General features: G+C 35.0%; 1 pseudogene; it reads left to right on the forward strand.

Moving 5' to 3' along the window:
- The window catches only part of LOC139875582 (probable acyl-activating enzyme 16, chloroplastic), an 88,178-nt pseudogene that overhangs the window by 39,176 nt on the left and 34,860 nt on the right, over positions 1–14,142 (forward strand).

The following is a 14,142-nucleotide window of genomic DNA, read 5'->3' on the forward strand; positions in this document are numbered from 1 at the left end:
GCACCAAGAAAAAGATATCTTTCGATCATCTAAAGCGGCTAGAGCCGATTCTAGCCATGACTTTGATTCCGTTTCCGCAAAAATAGATGCTTTCGAAAGAAGAATGGAAAAGATGAATAAAGATATTCACGCAATACGGTGGACCGCACTTAACGAAAGATTGTCACAATGAACCAACGATGGAACAACGAGAGAATGTTTCCTATATGAACCAAAGGCCGGGAAATAATTATCAAAATAATTATCAACCGCCAAAGCCAAACTTTAATCGAAATCAAAACATTCTTTACAATCCAAATGGACCCAACCATAACTCGTACAACCAACAAGGTCCAAGTAACCCACCAACTCAAAACAACACTTTCAATCAACAAAGACCTGGCTTGTATAAACCACCACAACAACCCGAAGAGAAAAAGCCAAATCTAGAAGAAATGATGGCAAAACTAATGGAATCTCAAACACAATTTATTACATCTCAAACCCAAACGAATGAGAGGTTTGATCAGTCATTTAGAACTCAACAAGCTTCCATTTTGAATCTAGAAAAACACGTAGGTACGCTTGCTAGCATGATGATTGAGAGGGAACAAGGAAAGCTACCAAGTAATACTGAAGTAAATCCTCGGAATGAGAATGTTAATATGGTGTCAACAAACTCTGAAAAACCAGCACCAGAAGATGGGAAGGTTTTAGATATGAGTAACAATGAAGAAGTTACAACACCACCACCACCCGAGTATGTAAAGCCAGTGGTGGCACCATACAAACCACCATCCCGTTTTCAAGAAAAGGAGTTGAGTATGAGCAAGTGATAGGTAATAAAGATTGTGATACTTCTGTAAAGAAGAAAAAGAAAAAGAATAAGAAAGTACAAGAAACAAAAACCGTAGAAGTAAACCCGGTGAAGACAGTTTCACCAAAACCTCCACCTAGAGTAGGTGATCCGGGTGAATTTATTGTTCCTTGTCTACTTAGTAATTGTGTCATGTATGATGCACTAGCAGATTTAGGTGCAAGTGTGAGTGTTATGCCTCTTTCATTATATAAGAGATTAGGAGTAGGTGAGTTAACTCCAACGGATATGAGTGTTCGACTCTTTGATCAAACCATTAAACACCCAGTTGGAATTGCTGACAACCTACCCGTTCAAGTAGGTAATTTAACCTTTCTAGTCGAATTCATTGTCATTGACATAGAAGAGGACTCAAACATTCCTCTAATTTTAGGTCGACCATTCTTTGCGTCCACCAGGGCGTTATTTGATGTAGGAAATGGTAGAATGACACTTAGTAGTGGTGACAAATCGATCACCTTTATGATTCGAAAGTCTAAATCTCCACCAACCAAAACCGTTGAACCAGCAAAAACGATTGGTAAGAACCATGTTGTTTTACCAACTCCAACGGTAGTGCTTAACAATAATAAAACGCCTAAGTGTGGGGAAAATGAAGTAACACCTAATGATGACCTGATAACAAAGAACCCCGTTGTTGATACGAAATTAAATGATCCCGTTATTAATAGTTCAATGAAGAAACTTATTAAACGGATTCGCGATGCTAGAACCAAGGGGAACTTTAAGTTATGTAACAGATTAGTATCCAATCTATCGCCTAAAGAAAAGACGAAACTAGTTGAAATTGTGGATATTACACAGGAATCCGACCAATGACTTAAAGAAAAAGTCACAGATATGCAAGTTGATTATGGACCAAGAGAAATTGACGATGAAGTTAATCACAATTTCGACACCACAGCTACCTAAGTGTGGGGAGATTCAAATGTTCTAAAAAGAAAATGAAGTCTAGAGTTAGTTGTTTTGTTCTCGTGTAGTTCCGAGAATGGAATCCGATTGGTCTTTTCCGCTAGCAGACACTAAAGAACTAGTTTTCTCCCTCCATTCTGAATTTTTTTGTTTTTTAGGTTTTATATTAAATTAATATGCTTTTTAAATTTTAAGTTTTGTGTGATTTTAAAAACAAAATTTACTTTATTTCATTAAGTTAAAAATTTGATATTTAAAATTCGTCGTGAGTTAAAGACTAGGTCGTTGAGCCGAAATTGCTTTACCCGAGGGCAGGACGACAAATTTTGTTATCATTATTTTTAATTTTATTGATATAAAGTATTCCAAAAAAAATATTATATTTTATAAATTTTTGAACGTGGGGTTATATACCAAACTTCAAAAATATGTATATATATGTGTAACGACCCGCACTTTTCCGATCGTTCTATACTTATGAGATTAATATTTACATAAATTAAACCTTACCAACATGATAAGCAATCCAAATTGTTGAGACTTATGTTTTTGAAAAGACTTTTACACAACGTTTGACCGTCTAGTTTGACCGATGATATCACGAACTATACAATATATGATAATTATACATACATATTTAACATGATCTAAGGATGTTTTAATATCTTATTTTGTATTAATAACAAAAAGTCATAAGTATATTTTGAAACTACTAACTTAAGTTTTCAAAACAATAACCTACGTAACGTTATTTGACATAAATACTGATGATTTATAATGTTTATACATATATCGTATAAGTAATGTATTTAATCATTTTTAAAGGGCTTTTATACATAAAACAATATAAGTATATTTACAAAAGATAGTTATATTTGAATTCTCGTTCCGTTTCCTCAATAATCCTATACGCATATCTAGGGTACTATACACAGCTTCTAGAAGTATTTACTATTGGTATATACCAATAGAAATCTTCAATTATTGGAATAATATGTCATTCATGACATAATAAATTTTAACTTATCTTAGATATTTTCACTAAAAACCAAATTTTCAAGCCTATAAATAAGCACCATTTCTAACTCATTTTTACACATTCATTTTCCAAATTTTACTTCCAATTTTCACACACACTTGCAAGAACTCTCTCAACTTTTATTTTACTACTTCTTTCCAGCAACTTTACATTTTAAACTTGAGGTAAAAACTCTATTTCAACTCTTTTTCAATTCATATATTTAAAGCTATATATATAAGAGTTTATAAACTAGAACATAGTTTGAATGATTTCAAACTTGTTCGCAAACTAAATAGATCCTTCTAACTTAACTTTTAAAATACTTCAAGACCTGTAACATATCTTAATTATATGCTAACTTAACAAGGTATAACTTGGTTTTTCAAAGAACACCTTAAAAACTGAATTTACGACGTCGGAGTGCAACCGGGGGCTGTTTTGGGTTGGATAATTAAAAACCATCTTAAACTTTGAATTGGAGGTTTATTTTCTGGAAAAATGATTTTTACTATGAATATGATAACACATAAAAATTTCATGATTTAACTCAAAGTATAAGTGTTTTTAGAAAAATAATCATTTGAGGTTGTTTACATGATGGAAAATGATTAACTTCATAAGTTTCACTAAAGTTTGACCTATGCCGTGTGATTTTGAATATAAACTAAGGTATTTACAGTTCATAGTCTTAAAGAGGGACTCGATCCAAGGAGATGGCAAGTTGAATCAACGAAAACGGAGTTGTAACGAAGAAACTATGACCGAAACAAAATCGGATATCCAAGACTAGTTTAGCCACGAAAATAATTGGGAAAAAAATTAAATAAATCACATCTTTTTAAGTTAACATGATATTTTATATATATGTACTTATAATTCAATTTTATATGGTTCAGGATCACCCGTAAACAACACGAGAAGATTAATCATAAGATCCCATGATTGTACGCAACACGTCATTTGACAACACCGGTACTTTATGTACGCAACACGTCATTTGACAACACCGGTACCATGGGTCAAGATTAATCTCGACCAATACATATACGATGGGGTTTTATTTATTTCGTTGGGGGTTTTATTTATTTCATTGCGGGTATATTAAACATCTAAAAATGAACCATTAAAATTGAATTACTAACAACGAACTGCTAACTACGGACTAAGGAATTATTCAAAGTATTAAAAGTATAACAAGTATATATATGTGACGTTTGTTTAAAAAGAAAAGGTATTGATATATTATATATGGATAGGTTCGTGATATCAACCGGAGACCAAGTCAAATTATATATATATCTTCAAGACGAAAGTGAGTATATAGTCCCACTTTTAAACTCTAAATATTTCGGGATGAGAATACATGTATTTTATGTTTTACGTTATGGACACAAGTAACTGGAAAATATATTCTACGTTGAGTTGTACCACTGGCATACTTCCCTGTAGCTTGGTAACTGTTATTTACAGCGGTATTGTAAACGCGAATCCTGTTGATAGATCTATCGGGCCTGACAACCCCAACCGGACTGGACGACCAGTATTCAACGGTTGCACAGTACTTCGTTTCGTGACTACACTTGGTACGGTGTAGTAAGATTTCATAATAAAGGGAATATGCGACGTGATTAAATGTTAAGTATGGTTACCAAGTGCTCAACCACTTAGAATATTTTTATTAAACTGTTTATATACGAAATCTTGTGGTCTATATATATATATTGCTGCCGGCATTAAACCTATATCTCACCAACTTTATGTTGACGTTTTAAACATGTCTATTCTCAGGTGATTACTAAAGCTTCCGCTGCATTATGTTGAATTTGAGCAGGATCTTGCGTACGCATATTTGTGTCAAAAATAAAACTGCATACCCAAGGATTTGTGTTGTAAAATATGCTCGAAATCGTGTTGTTATCATTATATGTAAAGTTTGTAAGTCGAAGATTATCGCTAAACGATAATCATCTTTTTATTGTCTAAAGCTTGTAACAAAAATAATGGTTATGGTTTGTAATGTATAATATATGCAGTTTCTCTTTTAAAAATGTCGCATATAGAGGTCAATACCTCGCAATGAAATCATACGTTATCTAACACGTTCTTATGGTTAAGGACGGGTTATGACATGTGGTATCAGAGCGGTGGTCTTAGCGAACCAGGTTTGCATTAGTGTGTCTAACCGATAAGTCGTTAGGATACATTAGTAAGTCTGGACTTTGACCGGGTCTGATTTAAAAACCATTGCTTATCATTGTTGGTTAAAATTTATATGTAAATATTATGTAGTACTAATGGGTTAGTTGTTGTATGATAGATGTCGGGCTCAAAACTTGTTATCACATTCAGCGACTCCGAACCAGAATCTTCAGATGGTGTTCCAGTCATTAACCTATCCGATGACGAAAATGATATCTTTGGGGAAGACTCACAAATTCCGGATGAACCGACTATAGAGAACCCGGAAAGTGAACCCGAGGAGGAAAGTGAACCCGAGGAGGAAAGTGAACCCGAGGAAGAAATACAGGAAATTACAAAAGACGAGTTCGAACTAGGAAAGAAACGAAAGGCTAATGAATTAGAAAATTCAAATCCCGAGTTTAGTAAGGATGATGTGGCACCAACTCCACTAGACACTACCACCCCTATTCCCGCTATTCCTATTCGTGCTGTCCCGGCATCCAGTTCTTCAGCCCCACAGCTAAAATATAGGCAGACAGCTAGGATAAGCGTTAGGCCATTCCTTGAACCTAAACGTCCTAGAAAATAGACCAAACGATGCGCTGCCGTATTAAACCATGGGATCATATAATGTTTTGTATAATATTATTAGTGTGGTTTGCTTAATGTTCGATATAAGATAAGCATATGTAAAATAGTGAAGTGTGAAATGCAATAATTTTCCATGGTTAAGTATTATTTAGATGGTAGTAATTGATTCTGTACTAAGCTATTAAGTATGGACATTAACGGGTAGGTACTACCCTAGATATAATTATAAAACGCTAATAAGAAGAAAAGGCTTTTATAATAATACCTGGTTCATATTATTAATAAGCTATAATGTACTGTAAATATACACTACATCTATAATATTCCATGTGAATAATTATTTTCTTTTCATTCTTATAGAAGAATATGGCGCGATTGAACCGAATGACGGAACAAGAAATCCAGGAACTCATCAATCAGGGAGTGAACGACAGAATGTTATGGGTCGAGGCTGCAAGAGGTGCTGCAGTTAACCCAAATCCTCGTGTGGGGTGCACTTACAAAACTTTTCAAGCTTGCAAGCCCTCATCATTCAGTGGAACAGAAGGACCAATCGGTTTAACCCGGTGGATAGAAAAGATGGAGAATGTGTTTAAAATCAGTGGTTGTGTTGAAAAGGACATGACCAAGTATGCATCGTGCACTTTACAAGATAGTGCACTCACGTGGTGGAAAAATTATGTGAAGGCTGTAGGAGGAGATGTAGCTTATGATACTCCGTGGGAAGAATTCAAAACAATGTTAATCAACGAATATTGTCCAAGGAACGAGGTTAGGAAGTTGGAAGATGAGTTACGAAGTCTGAAGGTTATTGGTACTGAAATCACCAACTACAATCAGCGATTCATGGAATTAGTTTTGCTATGTCCTGAATTGGTTCCAACCGAAGAACGGAAGATTGAAATGTACAAAGATGGTTTGCCCAAAAAGGTCAAGGCAAATGTTACAGCATCGAAACCTAAGACAATTCATGAAGCTATAACCATGGCAAACGAGCTAATGGATCAGGTTATCATGGATAAGAAAGCATCCATTATTGATGTGAAGGTATCAGGTAACAAAAGAAAGTGGAATGGAAATTATGATCGAGGTAACCAACAACAATCTTTTAAGAAACAAGAAACCATACAAGGTGCAGGTGGTGGTTCAAGCTTTGGTTACAAAGGACAAAATCCTTTATGCAACCGATGCCACAAACATCACTCTGGTTACTGTAATGTGGTATGCAACAAATGTAATCGAAAGGGTCATCTTGCTGAAGATTGTAGGGCTCTCGTTACAAATACAAATGGTACCAAGACTCCTGCCACCAATGCAAATAGAACTGCTTTGGCTACCATTACTTGTTATGGGTGTGGAAAACAAGGTCACTATAAGAGCCAGTGTCCGAATCCAGAGAAGAATAATGGATCTGCACGTGGAAGAGCATTTGTTATTAATGCTAGAGAGGCGTGTGAAGACCCGGAGCTTGTTACGGGTACGTTTACCATTAATAACTTATCCGCATCTATTATATTTGATACTGGTGCCGATAGAAGTTACGTGAGTAGAGGCTTTTACGCTAAATTGAATTGTTCATCATTACCTCTAGATGCTAAGTACATGATTGAGTTAGCTAATGGTAAACTAATTAAAGCCGATAAAATTTGCCGTGATTGTAAAATAAATTTAGCCGGAGAAACGTTTAAAATTGACTTGATACCCGTAGAATTAGGAAGTTTTGATGTAATAGTCGGCATGGACTGGATGTCCAAAATAGGAGCTGAAGTTGTGTGCGCCAAGAAGGCAATTCGCATTCCTCGTAAGGATAAAACGCCAGTAATGATTTATGGAGAGAAGGGTAACTCAAAGCTAAAACTCATTAGTTATTTGAAAGCTCAAAAGTGCTTGAAGAAAGGGTGCTATGCTATCTTAGCACATGTTAATAAAGTCGAAAAGAAAGAAAAAGAGAAGTGCATCAACGACGTGCCTGTGGCAAGAGATTTTCCTGAAGTTTTTCCGGAAGAGTTGCCGGGATTACCTCCATTTAGATCTGTAGAATTTCAAATAGATTTAGTACCAGGAGCTGCACCAGTGGCTCGTGCTCCATATAGACTTGCACCGTCTGAGTTAAAAGAACTTCAAAGTCAGTTAAAAGAATTACTGGATCATGGATTCATACGACCAAGTACTTCACCGTGGGGAGCTCCGATTCTATTTGTTAAAAAGAAAGATGGATCTTTTAGGATGTGTATAGATTATCGTGAATTAAATAAGTTAACTATCAAAAATCGGTATCCACTACCGAGAATTGACGACTTATTTGATCAACTCCAGGGATCATGTGTTTATTCGAAAATCGACCTTAGATCGGGCTATCATCAACTACGTGTCAAAGAAGAGGACATTCCGAAAACTGCTTTTCGGACACGTTATGGTCATTACGAATTTTTGGTCATGCCGTTTGGATTGACGAATGCGCCAACTGTATTCATGGACCTCATGAATCGAGTTTGTAGTCCGTATTTAGATAAGTTTGTTATCGTTTTCATTGATGACATTCTTATCTATTCCAAGAGTGAGCAAGAGCATGAGCAGCATTTAAGGTTGATATTAGAGTTGTTGAGAAAAGAACAGCTATACGCTAAATTTTCTAAGTGTGCTTTCTGGTTGAAAGAAGTGCAATTTCTTGGCCACGTTGTTAGTAGCAAAGGAATTCAGGTTGATCCAGCAAAAATTGAAGCCATTGAAAAATGGGAGACTCCTAAAACACCAATGCAGATACGCCAATTTTTGGGTTTAGCCGGTTATTATAGAAGGTTTATTCAAGATTTTTCCCGAATAGCTAAGCCGTTGACAGCATTAACGCAAAAAGGGAAGAAATACGAATGGACCTCGGAGCAGGAGAATGCATTTCAATTACTGAAGAAGAAGTTAACTACGGCGCCTATTTTATCGTTACCTGAAGGGAACGATGATTTTGAAATATATTGTGACGCTTCGCGACAAGGTTTTGGTTGCGTCCTTATGCAACGAAAGAAAGTTATTGCATACGCATCCCGACAATTGAAGATTCACGAGCGGAATTATACGACGCATGATCTAGAATTGGGGGCAGTAGTGTTTGCATTGAAGATATGGAGACACTATTTATATGGAGTTAAATGCACTGTGTTTACTGATCATAAAAGCCTTCAACATATTTTCGATCAAAAACAGCTGAACATGAGGCAACGTAGGTGGGTTGAGTTAATAAATGACTATGATTGTGAAATTCGTTATCATCCCGGGAAAGCGAATGTGGTGGCTGACGCACTAAGCAGAAAGGAACGAGAACCAATTCGAGTACGAGCGATGAACATAAAAATTCGCATGAATCTCAACTCACAAATCAAAGAAGTTCAACGAGAAGCACTTACTAAAGAAAATATAGGAAATGAAATAATGAAGAAGTATGAGAAGCAACTCGTTATACGGGAAGATGGAATTCGATATTTTGCAAATCGTATTTGGGTACCGAAGTTGGGTGGATTAAGGAAGTTGATATTGAACGAGGCACATAAGACAAGATACTCGATACATCCTGGAGTTGGAAAAATGTATCAAGATCTTAAGACACATTATTGGTGGCCTAACTTAAAGACAGACGTTGCAACATATGTTGGGGAGTGTTTAACTTGTTCCAAGGTCAAGGCAGAACACCAGAAACCATCAGGGTTACTTCAACAACCAGAAATCCCAGAATGGAAATGGGATGGTATTACCATGGATTTCATCACGAAGTTACCAAAGACTGCCTGGGGATACGACACCATTTGGGTGATTGTTGATCGTCTTACCAAATCTGCCCATTTCTTGCCTATAAAGGAAACGGATAGAATGGAGAAACTATTACGATTGTATATAAAGGAAATTGTTTCAAGGCATGGAATACCTATTTCCATTATATCCGATCGTGATAGTAGATTTACCTCAAAGTTCTGGCAATCACTGCAGGAGGCACTAGGAACTCGTTTAGATATGAGTACCGCATATCATCCGCAAACCGACGGGCAGAGTGAAAGAACGATTCAGACTCTTGAAGACATGCTCAGGGCATGTGTGATCGATTTTGGAAACGGATGGGATAAGTATCTACCGTTAGCAGAATTTTCGTATAATAATAGTTATCATGCAAGCATTAAAGCTGCACCATTCGAAGCATTGTATGGAAGGAAGTGTAGATCTCCTATCTGTTGGAATGAAGTAGGAGATCGACAATTAACTGGTCCCGAGATCATACACGAAACGACTGAGAAGATAGTACAAATCAAGGAGAGATTGAAAACAGCCCGAAGTCGCCAAAAGAGCTACGCCGATGTCCGAAGGAAACCATTAGAGTTTCAGATTGGGGACATGGTTATGCTAAAGGTGTCACCTTGGAAAGGTGTAATACGTTTCGGTAAAAGAGGTAAACAGAACCCAAGATATGTAGGCCCGTTCAAGATCATCGAACGCATTGGACCGGTAGCTTATCGACTCGAGTTACCGCAACAACTCGCCGGAGTACACAATACCTTTCACGTCTCAAACCTTAAGAAGTGTCTTGCAAAGGAAGACCTCACCATTCCTCTTGAAGAAATCCATGTCGATGAGAAACTACAATTCATCGAAGAACCAATCGAAATCATGGATCGTGAAGTTAAACAGCTCAAGCAGAGCAACATACCAATCGTTAAGGTTCGTTGGAATGCTCGAAGAGGTCCTGAGTTTACTTGGGAATGAGAGGATCAGATGAAACAAAAGTATCCACACTTGTTTCTCGATGACGCAAAATAGGTACAATTTTAAAATTTCGGGACGAAATTTATTTAACGGGTAGGTACTGTAACGACCCGCACTTTTCCGATCGTTCTATACTTATGAGATTAATATTTACATAAATTAAACCTTACCAACATGATAAGCAATCCAAATTGTTGAGACTTATGTTTTTGAAAAGAGTTTTACACAACGTTTGACCGTCTAGTTTGACCGATGATATCACGAACTATACAATATATGATAATTATACATACATATTTAACATGATCTAAGGATGTTTTAATATCTTATTTTGTATTAATAACAAAAAGTCATAAGTATATTTTGAAACTACTAACTTAAGTTTTCAAAACAATAACCTACGTAACGTTATTTGACATAAATACTGATGATTTATAATGTTTATACATATATCGTATAAGTAATGTATTTAATCATTTTTAAAGGGCTTTTATACATAAAACAATATAAGTATATTTACAAAAGATAGTTATATTTGAATTCTCGTTCCGTTTCCTCAATAATCCTATACGCATATCTAGGGTACTATACACAGCTTCTAGAAGTATTTACTATTGGTATATACCAATAGAAATCTTCAATTATTGGAATAATATGTCATTCATGACATAATAAATTTTAACTTATCTTAGATATTTTCACTAAAAACCAAATTTTCAAGCCTATAAATAAGCACCATTTCTAACTCATTTTTACACATTCATTTTCCAAATTTTACTTCCAATTTTCACACACACTTGCAAGAACTCTCTCAACTTTTATTTTACTACTTCTTTCCAGCAACTTTACATTTTAAACTTGAGGTAAAAACTCTATTTCAACTCTTTTTCAATTCATATATTTAAAGCTATATATATAAGAGTTTATAAACTAGAACATAGTTTGAATGATTTCAAACTTGTTCGCAAACTAAATAGATCCTTCTAACTTAACTTTTAAAATACTTCAAGACCTGTAACATATCTTAATTATATGCTAACTTAACAAGGTATAACTTGGTTTTTCAAAGAACACCTTAAAAACTGAATTTACGACGTCGGAGTGCAACCGGGGGCTGTTTTGGGTTGGATAATTAAAAACCATCTTAAACTTTGAATTGGAGGTTTATTTTCTGGAAAAATGATTTTTACTATGAATATGATAACACATAAAAATTTCATGATTTAACTCAAAGTATAAGTGTTTTTAGAAAAATAATCATTTGAGGTTGTTTACATGATGGAAAATGATTAACTTCATAAGTTTCACTAAAGTTTGACCTATGCCGTGTGATTTTGAATATAAACTAAGGTATTTACAGTTCATAGTCTTAAAGAGGGACTCGATCCAAGGAGATGGCAAGTTGAATCAACGAAAACGGAGTTGTAACGAAGAAACTATGACCGAAACAAAATCGGATATCCAAGACTAGTTTAGCCACGAAAATAATTGGGAAAAAAATTAAATAAATCACATCTTTTTAAGTTAACATGATATTTTATATATATGTACTTATAATTCAATTTTATATGGTTCAGGATCACCCGTAAACAACACGAGAAGATTAATCATAAGATCCCATGATTGTACGCAACACGTCATTTGACAACACCGGTACTTTATGTACGCAACACGTCATTTGACAACACCGGTACCATGGGTCAAGATTAATCTCGACCAATACATATACGATGGGGTTTTATTTATTTCGTTGGGGGTTTTATTTATTTCATTGCGGGTATATTAAACATCTAAAAATGAACCATTAAAATTGAATTACTAACAACGAACTGCTAACTACGGACTAAGGAATTATTCAAAGTATTAAAAGTATAACAAGTATATATATGTGACGTTTGTTTAAAAAGAAAAGGTATTGATATATTATATATGGATAGGTTCGTGATATCAACCGGAGACCAAGTCAAATTATATATATATCTTCAAGACGAAAGTGAGTATATAGTCCCACTTTAAAACTCTAAATATTTCGGGATGAGAATACATGTATTTTATGTTTTACGTTATGGACACAAGTAACTGGAAAATATATTCTACGTTGAGTTGTACCACTGGCATACTTCCCTGTAGCTTGGTAACTGTTATTTACAGCGGTATTGTAAACGCGAATCCTGTTGATAGATCTATCGGGCCTGACAACCCCAACCGGACTGGACGACCAGTATTCAACGATTGCACAGTACTTCGTTTCATGACTACACTTGGTACGGTGTAGTAAGATTTCATAATAAAGGGAATATGCGACGTGATTAAATGTTAAGTATGGTTACCAAGTGCTCAACCACTTAGAATATTTTTATTAAACTGTTTATATACGAAATCTTGTGGTCTATATATATATATTGCTGCCGGCATTAAACCTATATCTCACCAACTTTATGTTGACGTTTTAAACATGTCTATTCTCAGGTGATTACTAAAGCTTCCGCTGCATTATGTTGAATTTGAGCAGGATCTTGCGTACGCATATTTGTGTCAAAAATAAAACTGCATACCCAAGGATTTGTGTTGTAAAATATGCTCGAAATCGTGTTGTTATCATTATATGTAAAGTTTGTAAGTCGAAGATTATCGCTAAACGATAATCATCTTTTTATTGTCTAAAGCTTGTAACAAAAATAATAGTTATGGTTTGTAATGTATAATATATGCAGTTTCTCTTTTAAAAATGTCGCATATAGAGGTCAATACCTCGCAATGAAATCATACGTTATCTAACACGTTCTTATGGTTAAGGACGGGTTATGACAATATGTTTGTATTTTATGTTATGAACACAACAGGGTAAAACTTAGCACTTTCAAAGACTGTCATTAAGTTCAGCAAAAGCTACTAATTTTGACGACAAAACGTAAAATATTAAAAGTGATATAACAACAATATGTCTGCAAACTCGGTATTTTTAATCACTTTTCTACACTAATCACCCTCATGAATTTATAATTATAGTCTGATTTCTTGCAAATGAGGGCATTGCATGATCTCAAGTGTGGGGAAGGGTTATAAATTCTCTCGGGTTTACACTTAGTTTAATTGCCAAACTTTGTGAAAATTTGAAAAAATTTCAACTAAATGAACTCAAAATCATGTTTATACATATTTATGAACGATGAAAACTAGGTGTTAATACCGAAATTATCGTTACCTCGAAAAGGACATAAATTGAGAAACAACCTAAAATGCTTGAATTCATTTAAAATGGAATTGAAGAAAATAAAAAGGCAAAGAAAGAAACTAAGTGTGGGGAGAATGTACCAAGTTATTCAATTAAGAACTATCTATCACATATTTTGTACAAGATTATTGCAGGTACTTTTGTTTTGGACGATACTAATCAGTTTTACCCGATTTACTGTAATACTTTTGAAAGAAAGATGGATCTACACGATGAATCAATTTCATCATTAAAAGGAAGTAAAGTCTTCCGAAAAAGATACGCGCTTCTTGATTTAGGTCAAGAAGTTGTCGTCCAGACCAGCTGTAGGTTGACAAAAAATCTAGAAAAGTCATCTCTAAAATCAGCAGGAAATCCACGGACCTCAGCATCAAACAGGGTCGCCAGGTGGTCAGATTTATCCTAATCATGAGAAGGATTTATCTCGTACAATGGGGGGCACCATGCAAATTAGCTTGATAAGACTAATGAATTAGATCCCCAGAAAGGATAATCTCCTTAAAGATTAAAAATCAGCTTTTAAGCCTGATATTACTCAATCCTAGAGATTGACCTTAAAGATTGAGAATTACAAACTCATGGAATTCAATGATATCTAAACTC

The sequence above is a fragment of the Rutidosis leptorrhynchoides genome, chromosome 11 (genome assembly GCF_046630445.1).
Source record: "Rutidosis leptorrhynchoides isolate AG116_Rl617_1_P2 chromosome 11, CSIRO_AGI_Rlap_v1, whole genome shotgun sequence".
Taxonomy (NCBI): domain Eukaryota; kingdom Viridiplantae; phylum Streptophyta; class Magnoliopsida; order Asterales; family Asteraceae; genus Rutidosis; species Rutidosis leptorrhynchoides.